We start from the raw sequence: 16269 nt of genomic DNA on the forward strand, positions 1-16269 counted from the left end.
GACAGTCTCATATTGAGATTATAGCAGCTCTCCTCAGACTTGCCCTATTCATGGACCTGGCCATTACAAGAACCTAAAGATGGAGACAGAATTCAACATTCAAATGGTGCATTTAAAGAACATGGTGAAGTATATTGTGTAAATGCAAATGAACAGAAATATGGCATTGTAAGAGCTCAGCCACTTGTGCAATTAGGAAGGAAATCAGGAGTGTAGAGTGCAGCACCCAACAGAGCACTCAATTCTGCACTTGGGGGAAAAAAGTTTAAAGAAACGGTGTGGTGACTCAGGTCTTTAGAGAGTTTAAATCAAAAATATCTGAAATGCAACCTATGTGTAGGTAACTAAATCATATCCCACCTCACCTCCTGCCTTCAACAAACATTTCCCCAGTGGCATTCTAAAATGCACATTATTTCACTGACTTAGGCTGAGTTTTGTCCCATTTAATGAACCATCTGTGGCTTTAACTCAATAGTTTCCAAAGTCATTTTCCTCACCGTAAGATCCTTAAGCATTCAAGATACTTGAAGGTCAGCAAGGAAGCTCTCCCATCTGGTCATTTGGATTGTTTGTAGAAGCCTAATGTATAAATACAGATTGGAAAGGATCAGGAAAATACTGAATTTCTTGGAATTTCACCATTCTATGTGAGACAGCACTAAGCAAACAAACAACAACAAAAAAAAAACTTAGGGTTAGAAGAATGATCTCATTTTATATAAATTCATTTACCAAATAGATAAATGCCTAAGAAAAGGATAGAGGGTGTGTTCAGGATGATTCTAAGAAAAAGATTCATAATAATTGATATTTGTTATCAGGAAAACTATTCTTTCTCTCACCATTCTCCAATTCTACCCAAGCTTCCCCCTGCTGCTCAGGATGCACCACGTGGACCAGCCCTCCCTTGAGAGCCTATGGCTCATGTCCACGATCCTTTTAAAACTCTTTCCTCTCCAACCACACCTGCCAGATTTTTTACATATAGCCTTCAGATCCACAATTCATTCAGCAAAAAATCACTAAGCCAACAATATTCATTGTGAACGTAGGTCTTCCGGGCTCTGCTAGGTGATGGGATTACAAAGATGAGTAAGCCACTATCTGATATTGAGGCTCTCACATCCTAATGGACAAGATAGGTGTGTAAATAAATAATCATAACACAACATATCTTATGTGCTGAAGGGAAGACACTTCAAGGTACAGTGGGAGTACAAAGGAAGGCAATGACATCTTCAAAAGGTGACAGTGCTTGAATTAGTTCTTGAAAGACGAGTGGCATCTAAGAGGTAGTGAAGCAGAGAAGTGGTGGGAAGAACGTTATAAATGAAGAAACAGTAGGTCAGACATAGATTCATAAGAAGACCAATGCTCAGTGTATTCAAAAAACATGGAATGACTAGCACAATGATTTTCAATCAGGAGGTGGAGCGGGAAGTGACAGTAGTATAAAAATCACCTATATCAAATTATATGACCCATCAAAAAGCAAAGGGCCAAAATCCAGGATGCGAGCGACAGACTCGTGAGAGAAATATTAGAAAAGTAGATTGAAACATGACAACTAGATAATCCAAAGATTGAATCACTATCCAGTCATTAGCAATATGCTTTCTTCCTTGTATCTTCTTTTACTTTCTGCTAACTAATGTATATCTGGAGAAATATCTTTATTCTTTGGGTTGGTTTGGTAAGTGATATGGACTTCACAGTTATCTCATTTTCTATGGCAGTTCACAAAATAGCATCTGTTAAGGTGGTAAAAAGAAAAAGAAGAGAAAGTAGGGATGAGAGAGTCCATAAACCATATAATTAATTTCAGGATAATTTAATATTGACTTTATTGGGAAACCTTTTTGTCCTCAAAATTTATCAGCCTTATGAATAGACACAGAAAAGTTAAAACATGTCAAACTAGACTGACTAAATATAACACCTGAGTCTGGAGTTTAGAGAATGATCCCAGGGATATATTATATTCACATAATATTTTCTCCTGTGTCTTCAAAGAAAAACCTTACTTCTTTACATAAACATATTTCCAATTTCTCTTAGGAGGAAAAAAACAATCTCGGTTGACTACCCAAATCTTTCCTGTAACATCTTTCTGGTCTTACCTATGTAAAAAACCAATAGGGAAGCAAATTTACATGGGAAATAAATCTAAATAAGAGACATGAGAGGGAAAAGACTGATAGATGTCTGGTCTCAGATTTTTCAAGGGACTAGTTCCTAAGACCTGAGGCATGCACATCAGTTTTAGTCACCCAGGCACTCTATGGTAAGGGCTAGTGGGCTCTCCTCAGCAAATGTCAGCTAAATCCCTCATGTCTGCCCAACAGAAACCTCATTTCTTGAGGGAGAGAAGTTATAGATTGAAAAATGCTCTTTTTGTAAAACTGTGGTCGTGATGTTCAGTAAAATGATAAATGAATAGGTTGTACTGGCAAACTACAGTAATTAGGCCATTCCTCATTTCTTTATTGGAGGCAGACCTAGATGTTTAATCATCATTATGTGATCATTTAATTTTAGCAAAGCATTACTATTGGAAATATTATACATTAACTTTCTCCCTTCCTCTTTTTTAAAGATGGTGATGAAGGGGAAAACAAGAAGCTTTAAATCATGTCTAGAGTTTAAAAAGCAATAAGACCCTAACTTTAAGTTTTAAATGATTTTAGTATATTTTTTCTGATTTTCATAGTGATAATATAATATTGTAGAAAATGTGAAAAACACAAAGATATTCAAAAAATTAATATAATCACTCACCATTACATTTTCTTAAGAAAATCATCATTTTTGATGTTTTGGTGAATTTTCTTTCAGCTTTTTTTCCTTTGGGATTTTATTTTATATTATTCACAAAATAACAAGATTTAAACTAGTATCAGATGCACAGAGGCATGCAAATGAAGGTAGCAAAATACAGTTATTTTAAAGCAATTTTAGAAAACTTAAAAAGCATTTTCATACTAATCACTGACCAGACATGGCCACAATTAAGAATTGAGTTTTTCTTCTTATCTTTGTGCCTGAAATCAACTAGGGGAAATGAATAAACATAAATTAAGAACTTTCGAGGAATAAATATCTTCAAAGAGCTTGAATCTGTAATTTCCCCTAAGAACAGATTTATCATCTAAGCCCATTCTTTTCAACTTAATGCATCGAGTCTTCCATAGGCTGGTAAAAAGCAGTTCAGTAACCACGTCCTCCATCCTCGGTGATAAGACCTCCTGCAAAAGGATCAATAAGACCTGCTTTCATAGAACTTTTTTTCTTATCCCATAACCTCAAAAATCATTTTGTGCCACAATGATCACTACAGGGAGGAAAATAAAGAGATGTTGAATCTATCAAAGTTTTTCATAGTGAGGCTGGTTTATTTCAAACCATCACAGCATGGTGGTTAACAGCTCTGGAACAGCCAAAGGATGGAAGCAGAAGAAAAAAAGAAACTGAAAGATCCTCTTCTTTCTTTACAGGGACCTTCAAAGTTAAAGGGGAATAAGATTCATATTCCAAGCAATTTACTACCCAATTTGGCACTGGGAATTTCAAACGAGGCTAATTTTTTTATCCCACTCAACTAAAAAAGACATTTCTGAAATAAGCTCTAATTTAGTTTTGATATAAGAACTGTTAATAAGTGGGATCAAAAGAAAGAGCCAGGTCAAAATTAGTTTGGGAAACCAGTAAACAAATATATTTTTTGTAGTATTTCTCTGGGTCTTTTCTGTGCCACGTACACTATGAGTCTCCCTGAGCGGCCTGTAGCATATAATATTCCCCAAATTTATATTTTCCTTTTTCCTTTTCTCTGATTTCCCCAGAACTCATTTTGAGAAATAACTATTTTGTATGTTTCTAATCATCCAGATACAGTAGGTCTGAGTTCCAGAGTTGATTCTTGTTAATGTGAATATAAAGGTTATTGCTTATAAATACAAAGTCTTAATTATAAAGTACTTAGATGGCATGAAAACATGCAGTATAGTATTTGAGAAAATAACTCTGAACTTAAAATCATTGGTGTAGGCTGTGCTATCACTTTTCAGGTTTAAGACCTTAGAAAAATTATTTCACCTTTGTGAATCTTAGTTTCGCCCTCTGTGAAATGGAAGCAAAGTTTTGCCTATCTCACAGGATTGTTATAAAGATTAACTGAAAGCTCTACAGAAAATAGAGATTGCGTAAAAAAATTTGGGGGGTTATCGTAATTGTGACTAGTACCTGCTTTAACACTGAAAGGTATGCTCTTTGTTAGATGTTTTCAAATAAGCTATAAAGAAAGGCTCTTTGTTTTATTCAGCAACTTTCTTTCTGAACTTCTACTTTTGTACTCTCGTTAAAAGATAAACTAAGGCATGTTAAAATTTTTTAAGAGTTTATTTGAGCAAAAATCTGTTTGAAATGGGCAATGCCAAAGGAGAGGAAGTTAGGAGCACTCAGTCGACAGGAGCCAAGGGAAAGCCATATAAAGTGAGGTGGCAAAGAAAAGAAATTTTTTGATTGGCTGTAGCTTAAAGCCTAGTTGGCTGTTTGTGATTGGTCATTCTCAGTGTTCTGATGTTGTGACCCTGAGGCATTTACAGGGCATCAGAGCCGTCTCAGTCTGATGGACTTCTTGTTCCATTATTTTAACACCTTACAGTTCAGTTTTTCTCTAAAATTGTTTTCTGTGTCTTTCCCATAACAGACTAGAAACTCCTTGAAGGCAGAGCTGGGTGTGATATTTTCTTTAAGAGACTATAAGAGGGTATTATGCTCAGATGGAAAAGATCGTCAATATAGTTGACGTTCTCCCAGAGAAAATGTGTTCATTGATGCAGATGTACATATTTGAAGTCAGAAGATGGAAGAATAATATCTATAAGCTGTTTATGTTAAGATGATATTCAGACACATAATGTATTTAAGTAACAAGTCAGTCAAAATGGTCAAACAATCTAAACTGTCAATATGGCATTAAAAGTAGGAAAGCTTTATGATTAAGATAGCTGATAACAATGATTATCAAAAAGAAATACACCCCAAACCCAGGGGGCAAAGCAAAAGGTCAGAAGTAGAAAGTGTGAAGGAAGTTGATAAATCTACTCTTCGAATAATGCCTAAGTTAATTCCACAATAATTTTATTACATTTTATATTTAAGGCCAAGAATTCAAAATCTGTGTTTTCTCAACTCTATTTGTGTTTAGAGAAAAAGTGCCATCAGACTGTATGAAGGCAAGACTATATTTGAATTTCTTTGGCTTAAGTTATAATCTACAGAGAGTAGGCCATGCTCCCTATTGATTAAGCCAGTCCTGCTCAAACCTTTCTTCCAAAATGCCCTTCACTGGAAGGCACGTGTGCTTATCCCTGGGAACCTGGGAGCCCACCTCTGAGGCAGTGCAGCACAGAGGTGAAATTTCTTTAAAGTCTTATTTAAAATGCAGGAATATCATTTAATGTATTCATAATACATTTGAGTCTGCTTAAATATAAAATTAATAATTATATTTCTTATTATCAAAGAAACCTGATGCTTCAGGAAGGTGTGCCATGTGTCCATGGTGTGCCTTGCAGTACAAGCTGGCATGCGCTAAATATGAGCATTCTAGTAAGCGTCAGAGAACCCTGTCTTCAATTTTAACAATCTTAAGCCCTTTCTCCCATATTATCCAAAGACATACTACAACAATAAAAAATGTTTGCTTTTTTGAGAAAGAGAATATCTGAAATTCACATGTGGGTTCTTCTTATGCAATAATGAAAGAAATGTTTTAACACAAGAAATCATAGAGCAGATGAAGAGCTATCGTGATGAGGCAATACTGTGACTTCATGCTCCAAGTCTAGTACATGAGCTTAATGAAGCTAATGCTTCTATGTTGAACTGAGAAAATTTCTTCATAATGGTTTTCTTCTTATTGTAACTTAACTTTATGTCAAGGACACTTAACACTTCCCTAAGGAAATATGTTCAAGGTTTTTGCCTTCAAACTTCATCGATACATAAACTTTCCTAAGGCCCATCGTGGGAATACAAGCATTGTGTCTTGTCTTTCAAGAAAAAAAAATCCTTGTTCTATTTGCTCAACTCTAAAATTGTTTGACATAAGATGCTTAGGCCAACAGTATCTGAATGTGGCGTATCAAATGCTATTTATAAAAAGTAAAGCTATGCTAATGTGCCTATCTGCTCCCTACTGCTTAACAGTATTAAAGATTAAAGCCAATTGTTTTGTAAACTGAAGAGGCTGTAATGGTTTCTTGCGAAGCTCTCCTGTCAGCATTCCAGATTAGGTTGCTATTAAGTGTTTGCTCTTACAAATGGCTGGCTCGGGTCATTATACACTTAATTTGAGTTGCTGTCATTGTTACATACTAAAATGAAAGACCCCTTGGCCTATAGTAATGTAGTGTACCTTTTAAAGAATGGGTACCAGTACCTAACTTATAAAAATGAATCTGTTTGCATTATAGTTTCAAGCTTCAGAGTGTTTCAAAGTGATTTAAATGAAATATCCAAATAATTCTTATGTTATCAAAGACAAATGGCTAAGTTTTACATTTACCTGCTTTCAATAATCATTGAAACTTACTGAGTGATTACAAGATACAGCAGACTCATGGTTCTTTTTTCTCTCTTGTAATTTAATTATGTCTTACTCTGAAGTGAGGATAGTCAAGAACCTGGATTTTTTCATAATCCTATAAATTATTTGTTCAAATTAAAGAATGATCATCCTGATCTCGTCATTCTAAGCATATTATTTGAGAATCTTCCTACTGTCTTGAAAAGTCTATGCATTATTTTAATTCTCAAATGAGCCAAAAGTTTAGCAAAAAAGGATAACATCACATTTCTTAGGTTTAAGTCTTCTTTCTAATAAAAACAGAAAAAAAATCTAACTATCACTTCTAAAGAGAAAAGTAATTTTTTCCTCCTTTTCCCAGGTTTGTAACACTCATCATTACCTAATATAAAGAAGCAGGTTAGTCACACTTCAGAAATGCTTATTTATAAATATTACCTCTGTTTTCAAAGTGCTTTCTCTTTTGCCTTAACTTTTTAAAACAAAAATACAAGAATTCCTTTTTCTTACACTACATGTCTATCTAACAGGAATGTAATAATTTTGTTACTACTCTATGATCAGAGACTCACAAAGAACTGAATTTAGGAACTCAACAGATGGACGGATTCAATGATAATGTAGATCTCTGACATCTCCAATTCATGGCAATAAAAATTACTTTGTTAAAACTCCAAGTCAGCAATATTTAAATGTAGACTGGCATGACAATTTTTTTCATTTATAATTTTCTCTAAAAATTGAAAAACTCTTGCATTTTGAATTGATCCAATAGTTCAAGAGTACCTGAAATTCTAATAATTATCCTTTTTCTGGGTCCTTCAATCACACTGCCTGTTCTGCTTTTCTGGGAAAAATAGTTTTTTCTTCTCCAATGTATCCGTATCTTTATCTGTGTGCCTCAAACTACAGAGAGAGGACAAGTAAAATACATGTGGGTATGTATATACATACATATACATATTATATGATAAAGTTATTTTTTAAAAGCAAGAGAAAGATAAATATGAAATTTAGCTTAATATCTGATGGAGAGAGGGACAGTGTTCATATTTGATGGAGAAACGGAAGTTCAGACTAGGAGAACACATAGGTATATTATGTAAGTTACTTTCAATGGTCTATTCCTTGAGTTAAGTGGTGGTTTCACGAGTGCTCGCTATTTTATCAATAAATGAATATAGCAAAGGAAAGAAAGGAAAGAAAAGACTTTCAGAATTATCCAGAGAAGAAGGAAAAATAAAAGGGAGGAAAGTAAGGGAAAAATAAAGAAGGAAACCACCAAAAAAGGCTCCAGGAGTATTGTGAAGATGGAAATAGATGTTCTGAAAGCATCTCTCCAGCTTTTGGAATCTTCTAATTCCTAGTTCAGTCTTCTCTCTTTCCTCTACAACAAGTTTTCTGTAAGAGAATGTTTCCTTGATCAAATCTTCCATGTTTTTACATTGTTTACAACACCTAACTTAGGACTAGGCAAATGGTAGGTCCTCGAAAATTACAGGGAAAATGAACACAAGTAATGGAAAATAAACCCACGTGGCCAGACAATGCAGCTGGATCTCAGAAATCACTGTCTTTTGTCTCAGAAATCCTTCCTACAATATTCCTGACATTCTACTTCTGCTTGAATACATCCAATAATGAAGCGATCACTATTTTGAGATAGCTTGTTCTGTTGTCAAACAGCTAGAATTGCTAGAAAGGTCTTCTATATTGTAGAGATCCCAAATCAATGACTGTAAGTACTAGATTATCTCTGTAGGGTAATGAAAAAGAAGCCTAATTCCTGTTCCAAAAATAGCCTTTCAAATATTGAAGAAAAATGTTAAACCTTTGTAACTTTCCTCTTTTCCAAGATAAGCTTTTCTATTCTTCATAACATGATTTCCAGGCCTTTTTCTTCCTTGCACTTTCTTACCCAGTGCTCTCCAGAACAATAACACTCTCATTAAAGCACAATCTTCCAAAATGAGTTCAGTGTTCCAGATGAGATCTGACCAGTGCAGAGCAGAAAGGACTTAATGAAACTTCTCTGTAACCTAAAGTCAATACTTTTAAATTTGCCATGTGTAAAAAGATTAGCTTTGGACTTATGAAGGAAGAAACCATAGTTTAAGGTTTAAGGAAAAAATTTCCTTGTCCTCAGATGAATCATTCCATGGATAGCATAAAAGTAACATGTTAAATCTGCAAAGCATTTTAAAGCCCATTCAATGCTTTCATGTACATTATCACTTTTGGTCTTTGCAGCTCTCTCACAGTTAGGTGTTAGTATTCCCATTTTTCAGATGAGAAAAACAAAATCATGAAACAAGTAAGGGATGCAGCCAGCTAAAACTCATGCATTCTCACCCTAGATCTAGTACTCTTTCTAAGATAGCATGCTGCTTCGAATAATCAAATAATCATTAAATGGCTGACTTTGCTCTAAACACCAACTAGGAAACAAATTTTGCAACAGAGACCTAAATACATTATCGATTTTAAAATCAATAAGAAAAAGATTGGTAATCCAACATTGGACAATGAATTCATCCGGCAGGTTCACGGAATAAAAAAATACAAATAGCCAATAAACATGTTTTAAGATGCTCAGTTTAACTCACAGATTCAGATTGCAAATCAAAACATCAGTAGGTTATCATTTTTCACTAACAAAATTGACAAAAATTAAGAAAAAAATTGATAACGCACAGTGCTGGAGAGAGTATGGGGATAACAGGAACTGTTCTACTGAATGAAAGAATAAATTAATGCATTGTGAGTGCAAGTGCATGTTGGTACAAATGTTTGAAGGGCAATTCGGCATAACTGTATAAATTTAAATAACTTGCCCTTTGACTCCAAAATTCCACTTTTAAGAATACATCCTCAAGGCTTTCATGCAAAAATATTTTTCCAAAGATATTTATTGCTGCATTGCCTATATTAGCAAGTAAATGGATACATTCTAAATACCTATTATTATGAGAACATTAAATAAAGCACATTACATCCATGCAATGGAGCACTGTGTAGCTATTAAAAAGATAAAGTTTGTCCACTTCTAGTCCATGAAAATATGCCTATGTTTACTTATTAAGTAAAGTAAATTGCTGAACAGTACGTAACAATTCCAGTTGTAAAAGAACAACACTCATGTATGTGGTCATTTATATGTATAACTGTTCATATAGTGCAGACTATACATATACAAACATATGTTTATGAAAACAAAATGTCTTCAAGGATATTACACATACCAATCAATCAACAATGGCTATTTCTGCAGAGTGGAATGTGATAGAGTTAAAGATGGAAAATATCAGGGGACTTTTATATTTCAGATTTCTTGGATAATATAGTATACTCAGAAACAGGTCTGGAATATTTTGCAACATTTAGAACACTATAAAAAGTAGTATAAAATGGGGTTTCTTTTTGAACCAGATATTCATCAGTCCCATTACTTTTTATTTAGCAAGCAACAACTTTGTGTCAAGTATTGCACTAAGCACTTCACACATCTTACTTACAACAATCCAAATATTAATACATATATGAGTTAAGTATTAGCATTCATCCTTACAATGAAAATATGATCCAAACCTCTGCTATTATGATCTATTGCCTGCATCAGGCAGAGAGGATGCACATATTTAGCTAACTGAAACTCTTTCTGACTGCATCTAATTATGGTAAGAGAGATCAAAATAGCAAAAATTTGTATTTTAAAGGCCCTCAAGAGGAATGAAGCTTTCAAGTTCACAATCAATGGAATAGGAGAGTTGTATACTAAGATTATGGTTTCTTTGTCATTGAGGTAAAAAAAAAATTATCTCGTGGTTCTAATGTCTTAGATGCATCAGATATTTTAAATTATGTGTCACCATTTTAAAATGGAGCTATTCTTCATGGTAACAAGGGAAAATTCTGTAGTAATATCACAAAAGAACACAATAAAGAAGTCAAATCATACTAATACCAAAATAGATCAAAACACGCAAAAAAGACAGAGGATAAAAAACAAAGAACAGAGCCCTGCTAAAGAGAATCCTGTTCTGTAGTGTCAATCCCTTAACAGCTCCTCTACTCTAATTATAGCCAGTCCTCACAACCAATCAACTTGAGGGTTAATCCTTCCTATTGACATGCAAGGAGCAACCAAGGCTCAACTACAATAGGAGGGTACACAGAACCCACACAAGGGACACACTTGGAGCACCCGGCTCAAGCAACCAGGGAGACTGTGCCACTGGACCCCACCGGACACCTACTACATAAGGTCACTCTACCAGGAATGGAAGGCATATCAGCTCTACTTAAACAATAAAAACAAAAACGAACACCGGGAGGCAGCCAAAATGAAGAGACAAAAAAAAAAAATCTGTCCCAAATGAAAGAACAGAACCAAGCTTCAGAGAAAGAACTAAAGAAAATGGAGACAAGCAATCAGATGCAGGGTCCAAAATACTGGTTATAAGGATCCTCAATGATCTTAGTGAGAACTTCAACAAAGAGATAGGAAACATAAAAAATGGAGATAGAAAACATAAAAAAGAACCAGTCAGAAATAAAAAATACAATAGCTGAAATGAAGAATATCTTAGGAGGAATCAACAACAGATTAGATGAAGCAGAGGACTGAATCAGAGTTCTGGAAGGTAAATTGGCAGAAAACACCTAATCAGAAGGGAAACAAGAAAAAAGAATCACCCAAAATGGAAATAGTTTAAGAAGCCTCTGGGACGACACCCAGTGTACCAATATTTGCATCATAGTGATACCAAAAAGAGAAGAGAGAGCAAGGAATTGAGAAGCTGTTTGAACAAATAATGACAGAAAACTTCCCTAACATGGTGAAAGAAATAGACATAGAAGTCCAAAAAAGCAGAGAGTCTCAAGCAAGATGAACTCAAAGAGGCTCACACCAAGACACATCATCATTAAAATGCCGAAGATTAAAGACAAAGAGAATCCCGAAGCAGCAAGAGAAAAGCAGTTAGTTGCATACAAGAGAGCTCCCATATTAGCTGATTTCTCAACAGAAATTTGCAGGCCAGAAGGGATTGGCACAAAACACTCACTGTGATAAAAAGTAAGGACCTACAACCAAGATTACCCTACCCAGCAAAGCTATGTTTTCGAATTAAAGGACAGATGAACTTCCCAGACAAGAAAAGGCTAAAGGAGTTCATCACCTGAAATTAATGTAATATTGTATATCAACTGTAACCGAAAAATTAAAAAATATTTTTAAAAAATCAAGAGGAAAACTAGAAAATTCCCAAACACATAGAAATTAAGCAACACTCTCCTGAACTAATAGTTCAAAGATATTAAAAAGGATATTAAAAAGTTTATTGAAACAAACAAACATGGAAACACAACATATCAAAAGTCATGGGATGCAGCAAAAACAGTTCTAAGAGAGAAGTTCGTATTAATAAACATCTACGTTAAGAAGCAAGAAAAATTCCAAATGTAGAACTTAACTCTACACCTCAAGGAATTAGAAAAAGAAGAACAAACTGAGCCAAAAATTAACAGAAGAAAAAATAATAATAAAGGTTAGAGTAGAAAAAATGTAACAGAGAACAGAAAAATAATAGAAAAGATTAACCAAACTAAGAGGTGTTTCTTTGAAAAAAATCAACAAAATTGGTAAACCTTTAGCTAGACTAATCATAAAATAAAAGAGAAAAGAACCAAATCAACAAAATTATAAATGAAAAGGAGGCATTTCAACTGATACCACAGAAATTCAAAGGATCATAAGAGGTTACTACGAACAACTATTTGCCAACAAACTGGACATCCTAGAAGAAGTGGAAAAATTCTTAGAAACATACAACTTACTGAGACTAATTCAGTAAGGAATAGAAAATCTGAAGGAATAGACCAATTATTAGTAAGAAGATTGAATCAATAATCAAACCCCATTCCCTGCCCCCCCAAAAAATGGCGTAGATGATAGAGGCTCTGTTCATCCCTCTGGCAACCAAATCAAAGTTGTGACGGAAACAAGGAGCAGCAGCAAGAAAAAATCACCTGGGATGAATGAACCATACAACTAGGGAGAAAACCAAGAAATCACCCTGCAAATGCAGAAGGTAGGACAGGGCGAAGATGCACGGCTGCCCAGTCTTGAGTGGCTGAGTGAGATGGAGGCTGCGGCAGCAGTAGCAGCAGAAGCCTTTTAAAGGGGCTGCGTCAGTAAGTGAATTTTCACGGTGATGGACCTGCTCACTCTGAGCACCAGTGCTAATTCGGCTGCACGCGTGGGGCACCAGGGATTTACTGGGAGAGACACATTGTCGGAGTGCAGGCTGAAGCGAGACTCACTCGGTACAGAAGTGCTAGCAGTATCCATTGTTCCCTGTTGAGCCCACCCCCACCAGTGCACCAGACACAGCGCCTCCATAGCTGTGATGTCATCAAACTGGATTACAGAGGTCTCTCTGCCCAGAGGATTCCCTGAAACTCCTCCTCCCCCAACTCACAGCCCCACCCAAGCCACATCCAGGTTTATCCTCAACGAGTCAGGTGCTCCTTGCTGAGCAGTGCCTAACTCACACTGGAGGCAGCTGGCCTCAGTTTCTGGTGTGGCCTTTTGAGGCAACTACAAGCACAGTATCTGTGGATTGCTTGCTGAATCTTAACAGGTGGCTCCGGAGGAGGAGAGGCCTGGGCTAAATTTGGCCTGCAGCTGAACCCCTCTCAGGTCTGTGCCACTGATCACCTACTTCACAAATACATACTAATAAGACCGGGAGACTTAGGAGCTTTGCTGAGTACATAGAAACAGACACGGAAAGACAGCCAAGATGAGAAGACAAAAAAGCAGAAGCCATATGAGAGAACAGAACAGAAATCCAGACATAATCGAGTCAAGTAATCTAACAGATGCAGAGTTCAAAACACTGGTTATAAAGATGCTCAATGAACTTTTGGGAAGTGTAGATTAGAACTTCAATAAAGAGATTTAAAAAACATAAAAATAGAAATGGAAATTATAAAAGGGAACCAGTCTGAAATGAAGAACATATTATCTGAGATGAGAAGTATATTAGTTGGAATAAACAAAGGAATAAACAAAGTTAATAAAGAAGAGGATCAAATGCCTTAGCTAGAGGATGGGAAAGCCAAGGACTCACAATCAGAACAGCAAGAGATAAGATGCCAAGATTTAAAAAATAATTTAAGGAGTATATGGGACACTATTAAGGGTTCAAATATCTGATCAATGTAACTGAAGAAAATCAAGATGTTGAACAGCTGTTTGAAGAAATAATGATGGAAAACTTCTCTAACCTGGTGAAGGAAATGGACGTAAAACCCCAGGAGGCTCAGAGAAATCCAAAAATCAGGAATCCAAAGAGGCCCACACCAAGACACATCATAATTAAAATGCCAAAGGTTAAATACAAAGAAAGAATATTAAAAGCAGCAAGAGAAAAAAAGATAGTTACTTATAAGGGAACACCCATAAAACTGGCAGCTGATTTCTCAAAAGAAACTATGCAGAACAGAAGGGCTTTGGCAAAATACTTGACAGGATGAAGACCCGGGATCTATAACCAAGAATAATTTATCCAGCAAAGCTATCATTTAGAGTTGAAGGACAGGTAAAGAGCATCCCAGACAAAAATAAGCTAAAAGAGTTTATCGCCACTAAGCCAGTATTACAGGAAATGTTGGAGGGACTTCTTTAAGAAGAAAAAACATGTATCAAAGACAGGAATAAAGAATGGTAACAACTACATTTCTATCATGTAGAAAAGAATTAAGTGCTCCAACCAAAAGATAAAGTGACTGAAAGGGTAAAGAAATAAGACTCCTACATATGAAAAGGAAGAGGATGGAAAAAGATATTGCTTTGATGGACCTAGAAGGTATTTAAGTCAGATAAAGATAAACACTATATGATTTCAATTATATGTGGAATCTAAGGAATAAAAGGAACAAACTAATCAAAAACAGACTCACAAATATAGTGGACAATTTGGTGACAGACAGAAGGGAGGGAATTTGGGGGTTCTGGGAGAATGGGAAGAAGGGTTAAAGAAGTACAAATTAGTAGCTCATGGATGGCCACAGCATAGGGAATGCAGTTAGCATTATTACATTGGCTAGGTAGAGGGTCAGAGGAGGGAGAGAGCAATTGGGGGGGATTGTTTTATGAACTATATAGATGTCTAACCAATGTACTGTGTACTTGAAACTAATTAAAATAAATAAATTAAAAATAAATTTTAAAATAAAACTCCCAAAGAGGAATGCCCAGGATCAGATGGTTTCACTGATGAGTGTCACCTAGCAGTTAAAGAATTTTAACACCAACCCCTCTCGAACTCTTTCAGAAAGTCAAAGAGGAGGGAAAACACCCAACTCATTTTATAAGGCCAGCATTGCCCTGATACCAAAAGCAGAAAAAGACAGTACTACAAGGGAAAACTACAGACCAATATTCCTGATGACTATAGATGCAAAAATTCTCAATCAAATACTAGCAATGAAATTAAGTAGCACATTAAAAGGATCGCTCACCATGATCAAGTGAGATTTACTGCTGGATTGCAAGATGGGTCAATATATGCAAATCAATCGATGTGATACATCACATTAATAAAATGAAAGGAAAGAATCATATGGTTATCTCAATAGATACAGAAAAGGCACTTTACAAAATTCAACATCTCTTCATGATAAAATAGAAATAGGCGTAGAAAGAATATACTTCAATATAATAAAAGCCATATACAACAAGCCCACAGATAACATCATACTCTATAGTGAAAGGTTGAAATTTCTTCCTCTAAGATCAGAAACAAGATGACAGTGCCCACTCTTGCCACTCCTATTCAACATAGTACCAAAAGTCCTGGCTAGAGCAATCAGGCAAGAAAACAAATCAATTGGAAAAGAAGAAGTAAAATTGTCTCCATTTGCAGATGACATGATTTAATATGTATAATACCCAAAAGACTCAATCAATACTAGTTATATCTAATCAATGAATTCAGTAGAATTGCAGGATACAAAATTAACATACAAAAATCAGTAGTGTTTCATCTACAGCCATGCTACCTTGAATAAGCCCAATCCCGTCTGATTTCAGAAGCTAAGCAGGGTCGGGCCTGGTTAGTACTTGGATGAAAGACCACCTAGGAAGACTAGGTGCTGTAGGAATAAAAAATAAAAAAATAAGGGATTCTAAGATGACAAGGTCCTTGCAATCTGTGAGGTCAACCAAGGGTTGCCTCACCTAAAAAATAAATAAATAAATAAAAATAAAATAAGATAAAATTAATCAATAGTAATAGACCATGGAACAAAACCAAGAGCCCAGAAATAAACCCAAGCATTTATGGTCAACAAATATTTGACAAGGGAGCCAAGAATACTCAATGGAGAAAACACAGTCTCTTCAGTAAATGGTGCTGGGATAACTGGACAGTTACATATAAAAGAATAAAAATGGACCCATATCTTAAAACCACTCAAAACATTAACTCAAAATGCACTAAACACCTGAAACCATGAAAATCTTAGAAGAAAGCACAGGAACGAAACTCATTGACATGGATTTGGAAATAATTTTTTTAAAATGACACCTGAAGTACAACCAACAAAATCAAAAATAAACAAGTGGGATTACCTCAAACTAAAAAGCTCTGCGCAGCAAAAGAAAC

At 35.4% G+C, this 16269-nt stretch overlaps 1 pseudogene; it reads left to right on the forward strand.

Moving 5' to 3' along the window:
- Window positions 1-15647: 15647 nt before the first annotated feature.
- On the forward strand, window positions 15648-15766 carry LOC120595227 (uncharacterized; annotated as a pseudogene).
- The last annotated feature ends 503 nt before the right edge of the window (window positions 15767-16269 follow it).

The sequence above is a fragment of the Pteropus medius genome, unplaced genomic scaffold (genome assembly GCF_902729225.1).
Source record: "Pteropus medius unplaced genomic scaffold, Ma_sr-lr_union100, whole genome shotgun sequence".
Taxonomy (NCBI): domain Eukaryota; kingdom Metazoa; phylum Chordata; class Mammalia; order Chiroptera; family Pteropodidae; genus Pteropus; species Pteropus medius.